At 48.7% G+C, this 7,138-nt stretch overlaps 1 long non-coding RNA gene across 1 annotated transcript; it reads right to left on the bottom strand.

Annotated features, from left to right (window-relative positions):
• Positions 1-3,844: 3,844 nt before the first annotated feature.
• LOC122644334 lies at positions 3,845-6,842 on the bottom strand. Its single transcript, XR_006330277.1, has 3 exons — positions 6,728-6,842; positions 4,531-4,535; positions 3,845-3,858 (listed from the first exon to the last, which is right to left on the bottom strand). It is a non-coding gene; the product is annotated as an uncharacterized LOC122644334 (long non-coding RNA).
• Positions 6,843-7,138: the final 296 nt, after the last annotated feature.

Here is a 7,138-nt window from a genome sequence, read left to right as displayed (position 1 = left end):
TCCTGTGGGTGTCCTTACTATGGTGCGGTATGCCCACAGAACACTCAGTATTTCTTCAACCCACTTCCCTTTGGCTCCTTCCAGTCTTTTCTTTATTCCATCCAGTAGGGTTCTGTTGGTGACCTCCACCTGACCATTGGCCTGTGGTTAGGCTACCGAAACAGGCCGATAGTCAATGTTGTAGCTCTGACAGAAGGTGCTGAACTTGGGGTTGTTGAATTACTTCCCATTGTCGAAGACTATGATCTTTGGCACACCGAACCTATAGATGATGTCATCACGGACGACTTCTCCATTTCATTCTCTGTGATCTACCCATTTGGTGAAGTAGTCGGTGGCAACCACCAAGTACTTGCGGTTGCCTGATGCTGCTGTGAAATCCCCTAAGATGTCCACCCCCCACATGGCAAAGGGAATGGGGTTGAGGATCGATGTTAGTTTGGTGGCGGGTAGATGGGGTACTGGGGTGAACAACTGACATTACTCGCAGGCTTTGACATACTGGATGGCTTCTTCTTGCATTCTTGGCCAATAGAGTCCTTGTCGAAGGATTTTGTAAGCTAGATGTCGTCCTCCCATGTGGCTTCCACAGATCCCCTCATGTACTTCTGCCAGGGCATATTGGGCTCCCTTGGGTCCTAGGCACCAAAGTAATGGTGTTGTGGCCCCCCTCTTGAACAGTACTCCGTCCAGGATGGTGTACTTTGCAGCTCTCATCCTTATCTTCCTTGCTTCGATCTTGTCTTCTAGTAAGATGTCGTTTTGTAGGTAGTTGAGTATAGGGTCCATCCAGCTAGGCCCTTCCTCAATCTCATTGACTTGCTTCTCCTGGTATGTTGGTCCATGCAACATTTCCACGTACACTGCGCTGGCCAAGTATTTGAGTTCATCATTGGCTAGCCTAGACAATGCATCGATGGTGGCATTCTCGACCCTGGGAACTCGAACCATGTCGAACTTCACAAACCCGCTAATCAACTTTCGAGCACGTGCTAAGTATGATGCCATTCGATCGATCTTCACCTCGTACTCTCCATTCACCTAGTTTACCACTAACTGGGAGTCACTCCGGATGGATAGGTGTGTGACTTGAATGGCTTTGGCCACCCGGAGTCCAGCCAATAGTGCTTCGTACTCTGCTTCATTGTTAGATGCTGGGAAGGCGAACCGGAGAGCATACTGGATTCAAAATCCTTCGGGGCTGGTGAGTATGAAACCAGCTCCGCTTCCTGTGGCGTTACTCGAACCATCCACGAACATCTCCCATGATCCTCGATCTTGGTCCTCTGGTTCCTCTGCTTCTACCTCAGTCTCAGGTAGGGTGCATTCGATGACGAAGTTCGCTAGAGCTTGGCCTTTAATGGCCGCCCTGGGTTGGTACCTGATGTCGTGTTTGCTCAGTTCAACCGGCCAAGCAATCAACCGTCCGGAGACGTCAGGCTTGTGCAACACCTTCTTCAGTGGTAGGTTGGTGAGGACTGTGATGGTATGGGCTTGGAAGTATGGTCTGAGCTTCCTTGCCACGATTACCAGTGCATATGCTACCTTCTCTATTCTTGTGTACCTGGTCTCTGCATCAATCAAGACATGGCAAACATAATAGATGGGTCTCTGTATCTTACCCTCTTCTTTTAGTAGCACTGCGTTCACTACGATGGGTGTCATGGCCAAGTAGATCTGCAACTCTTCATTGGGTTCTGGGCGCCCAAGCAATGGTAGATTTTGGAGGTTCACCTTCAGCTCTTCAAACATTTTTCGGCACTCCTTCGTCCATGCAAAGTCTTTAGAACTTCAGAGGTTCTTCAACATCTTGAAGAATGGTAGGCACTTGTCTCCCGACCGTGACACGAATCTTGAAAGGGCAGCAATCCTTCCATTCAATCTCTGTATTTCTTTGTCTGTCCGAGGTGGTGCCATCTCTTGGATGGCCTTCATCTTAGATGGGTTGGCTTCTATTCCCCATACTGAGACCATGAACCCTAAGAATTTTTCGGACGTCACCCTGAAAGTACACTTCACAGGGTTGAGTTTCATCTGGTTCCTTCTCAGTACGACGAATACCTCTTCCAAGTTGGTGAGGTGTTGATGAGCTTGGACGATTTTCATGAGCATGTCATCCACGTACACCTCCATGTTGCGCCCAATCTGTTCCTCGAACATCTTGTTGACCATCTTCTGGTAGGTGGTCCCTGCATTCTTCAGTCCGAACGGCATGACACGGTAGCAGTAATTCTCCTTATCTGTTCGGAAGGTGGTGTAAGACTCGTCATCCTCATGTATAAGGATCTGGTTGTGCCAGAGTAGGCGTCCATGAAACTTAGCATCTCATGTCCTGCAGTAGCATCGATCAGCAGATCAATCCTGGGTAGTGGGTACTCATCTTTGGGGCATGCCTTATTCAAGTTAGTGTAGTTGACGCACATCCTCCACTTCCTATTAGGCTTGGGTACCATGACCATGTTTGCGAGCCAGGTAGGGAACTTTTCTTCTCTGATGAACCCTGCTCGGCTTAACTTTTGGACCTCTTCTTTAATGGCTGCCTGTCGATCGAGGGTGAAATTTCTTCTCTTCTGCTGGATGGGCTTCCTGGTTGGGTCTACATGCAGTTTGTGCTCTGCTATGGATCTTGGAATGCCGGGCATGTCTGTAGTCGACCATGCGAAGACAGCCATGTTAGTCTGGAGGAGGTACCCCAGTTCTTCTTTCTGCTTGTTGCTCAGTAGTAAGCCCATCTGTACGACCTTGGAAGGGTCGTCTTTGCTGAGTGCCCAAGGGATGAGGTCCTCCACTGGTCTTCTTCTCTTCTCTATCAGCTCGTCTCTCTGGTCACTGACCAGGTTCTCTATGCATAGTGCCACCACTTGTGTGTTGCCATTGTTCTTCTTCATAAAGGTGGTATAGCATTCTCTGGCCCTCTTCTGATCACCTCAAACTTCTCCCACACCATTGTCGGTGGGGAACTTCATCTTCAGGTGGATTGGAGATACGATGCCTCTGAGGGCCGTCAATGATGGTCGCCCTAGGAGGCCATTGAATGACACCACAGACCTGGCCACCATGAAGTTCACCATGATGGTCACTTAGCGAGGGTGTTCTCTGAAGTTGACGGGTAGCTCTATAGTGCCTCTGATGGAGGCGGTGGCACCCGAGAATCCATGGAGGTAGGTGGGCTCTGACTTGAGTTGATCATCTCCAAATCCGAACTGACAGTAGGCGTCCAGTGAGAGTACATCCACGGATGCCCCTGTTTCTATCAGTACCCTATGCACGTGTCGGTTGGCTATCTCCACCTGTACTACCAGGGCATCCTCATGTGGAAAGCTCACACCTTCCAAGTCGTCATCCGAGAAGGGGATCATCGTCTCGGTCTTCGCCATCTTGCTTGGCTTCTCTGCTACTCACACGAACCTGGCATGGGCTTTGGCGTTTCTGGTAGACTCTTACCCCGGTCCTCCAAGTATGGGGAGGATGGGGGCTCCCTTTGTGCCACTTGGCTCTACTGCATCTCTTCTCTCGTCAGCGCGGTCTCTTTCTCTATCTTGGTCCTCTCTCCTTTCTTCCCTCCTTGGTTCTCTTTCTCGGTCATGTCCTCGATCTCCTTGGCCCGAACGGCCATCACGTCTCCCCTTCACGTACTTGTTCAAACTCCCTGCTCTCACAAGGTTTTCTATCTCTCCCTTGAGTTGATAGCATTCCTCTGTGTCATGCCCATAGTCCTTGTGGAAGAGGCAATACTTGTTAGGGTTGCGCTTCTCAGGTCCTGTCAGTATAGGCCGTGGCCATTTGACTAGGTCACGGTCTTGGATTTGCATGAGGATCTGTGACTTGGTGGTGTTGAGGGGTGTGAACTCTGGACTGCTTGCCCTCTCACCTCTCTTTGATCGACGATCTCTTCTTCCCGATGGGTGATCTCCCTTCTCCTGTCGTCTCTCAGTCCTTGATCTTTTATTTTCCTTGCGGTCATCTGTTGCTGACCTTTTGTTGTCTTGGGTCTTGCCTTCAATTGCCTTTGTCCGTGACTGTACTATCTTGGCCATGTTGGCGAACTCATTACATCATTCCAGGAGCTCTTTCATGGTCTTGGTCTCATGACGTGCCAAGTCCTTGATTAGTTCCATGTCTCTGATGCCCCCTGCTAGGGCTGCATGCTGGGTCTGGTCATCTAAGTCTCTGACTTCCAAGGATTCCTTGGTGAACCTGCTGACATACTCCCTGAGGGACTCCCCAGGGTTTTGGATCACGTTCAGCAAATTGACAATGGTCTTCTTCTATTTGACGCTGCTCTAGAAGCGGGTCACGAACTATTCACATAGCTCTGCAAACTATCCGATCGACCGTGGTCGTAGTCTGGAAAACCATGAGGTCGCCGCACCCTTGAGGGATATAGGGAATGCGCGACAGGACACCACATCCGATCCACCATATAGTGTCATCATGCCATTGAATTAGTTGATGTGGTCATTAGGGTCGGTGGTACCACTGTAGAGTTCAAAGGTAGGTAACCTGAACCTAGATGGCAGTGAGACTGACCTGATCTCTTCTGAGAAGGGGTGTTGTCCAGGGATCGAGTGTGTCTCACCCTTGGTTTGCTTCTTTAACCCTTCCAGCTTTTCGTCCAACTCTCAGAGTCTCTTGTCTAGCTCTTCATCCCGTGTTTGTCCTTCACGTCTGACTGGTCGTTCGCTACGAGCTCATTCACGTCCTCTCCAGGAAGTCCCCTCCCGTCTCGACTGTTGGCGAGATGGTGAAGGGTCACGTCGTGATGAATCTTGTCTTGACCGCGAGGGGCTTCCTTCACGGTAAATCTGGCTTTGCTCTGGTACATGACTTCCTTCTAGTCGACCATCAAACACCGACCTCCGAATGGACCCTTCAGGGTTAGGTACCATGGATCGGTGTGATGGTGTTTTCCCCCGGTCCGAACGTGCTGGGAGGTCTGCCATTCTCCTTGGATGTTGGGAGAGTTCTCTCGGTTGCCTAGTGTGCCTCTCGGACCTATCACCCCTGGGAGGTGATCTCCTAGGGCTTTGCTCCTGCCTCTACTCCTGCCTACGATGATGGGTGACCGCCTTCTGCCTGAGGTATTCGTGGAAGAGTCGTTGGTCGTTGAGGATCTGACGCTGCAGGTTGTTAATCTGACCCACAGTGGCTGGTACATTAGGATTAGGTACTAGCTCCACGGGGGCTTCAATGTCTGCTTTCGGGTTGAGGTTGTCCACCCCCACTTGTTGGTTCTCTGGGATCTCCTCCTCATGAGAGACACGATCATTGACCCTGTGATGTGAACTCTCTGGAGGAGGTGATCCGTTCCCCTCCCTCGGCGCATTTTTGGTGGAGGGACCGGTCTTACTGCGTGCCATGGTTGAACAAGTATGGAAACAAGCTAGTAGATACTATGGCTAGCGTCGTTCCCACAGACGGTGCCAATCTGTTGTGTCTAGAAATCGTTCAGCGGTCCTTTGAGTGCCGTAACCTGCAAAAGACCCTGGGGTGACAAAGGAGAACCGGTGTGGTTCCGGCCTAGGACTCTCCGATGCCTAAGTTAGATCTCTCTGAGCAAACAGATGAATAGTAGTATTCAATATGAGTTCAGATGTCCCCTGATGGGGTTGTGTACCTTGCCTTTTATAGTAGTGTATGGCGGTGTGGAGAGTCCCAGTTGATGTAGAGTATTTGCCGTAGGTGATAGAGTCCCTGAGTAACAGGGCTCCTCCTTGATAGGTTGTCTTCTCATGAGACGTGGTGTCACGATAGACTTGGTAGTCGTCTTCCTATAAGACGTATTGTCCTTGATAGACTTGGTAGTTGTCTTCCCATAAAAAGTAGTGTCATGGTAGACTTGGCATCCTTGGTGGATAGACCTCATCTACGTGGTAGATGAGGTTCCTAGTAAATGAGTCCGTTCAGACTACGTGACTCGATAGGCGGTGGCCTAGAGTCCTTGGTGATGCGATCCGTGTCTTGTTGATGGCGGTGATGACTGCTGTGTTCGAGGGAGACTGTGCCCGGGGATGACGTGTCCGGGGAAGCCATGCTCGGGGATGACGTGTTCGGGGAAGCCGTGCCCAGGGATGACGTGTTCGGAGAAGGGGTCTGCGCCCCAAGGGGGTTGGCGCCCAAGGGTGGCCACGCCCATGGGTGTTGGTGGATGGTGCTTCACTGACTTTGTCTTGGCCCACTCTTCTGGGTCATGCCATGTGGCGATCTTCGATTGGTTGGTGTGAATTTGGGTTCATCAAATACTAACATTTTTTATTTTGCGAATCCCTTACTAGAGTTTTATCTGCAATCTGTGGAAAAATTGCTCTTGTCGGACTGTTCTTGGAGACTCTCACAAGCTACCAGGTACTCCTTTCGTTGGTTTAAATTCTGAGATTTGTAGATTCTAAGAAATCAAACCTGCATTTTGATTTTTGGATTTGCTGAGGAAGCTTCGTGATCTTAGAGAGTACTCCTTTATTAGCTTGTAGAAGAATGATTCCGCTTGTTCTAGCAATTTAGCAGGTGTATCATATTCCACTACCCTACCTGCTCACAGAAGAATAAGTTAATTTTTTTTGTTTGCTAAAATAGAATCAATTACTAATTTAAATGTCTGCTTTTTCATTTGTGCAATTTCAATTTTTTACCTGGTCAATTAAAGCTTACCTTCACTGAGAACTAGAACAAGATCACTGTCTACAACCGTATGTACAACTTTAGGATCTTTGAACTCCCAGCTTACGACCTTCTGAATCACACCGTCAGTTGCAGAGTCAACAGAGGCTGTGGCTTCATCTAAAACAAGAATGCTGCTTCTCTTTAGTAAGGCTCTTCCAAGACATAATAGCTGCCTTTGTCCGACACTCCTATTCTCCCCATTCTCCACCACTGTGACAACTATATATAAATATAAATATATATATATATATATATATATATATATTTATAAGCCATAGAGTTGAGATTGATTACAGTCCATATGTTTTATTGATCTGTTGAATGCAACTTCTCTTCCTTTGCACACACGAGATCTCCAAGTTGACATCTATCCAGAGCCTGAAAATTTCAACAAGATCTCAAATATTCAGATTTTGAATGAAAATATGAGAAACATATAAATCTTGCAATCTTTTCTGGGTTTGTTCCATTACTAAAA

This window comes from Telopea speciosissima, chromosome 1 (genome assembly GCF_018873765.1).
Source record: "Telopea speciosissima isolate NSW1024214 ecotype Mountain lineage chromosome 1, Tspe_v1, whole genome shotgun sequence".
Lineage (NCBI taxonomy): Eukaryota > Viridiplantae > Streptophyta > Magnoliopsida > Proteales > Proteaceae > Telopea > Telopea speciosissima.
Note: the sequence above shows the minus strand (reverse complement) of the source record. Positions and strands in the feature narration are given on the sequence as shown.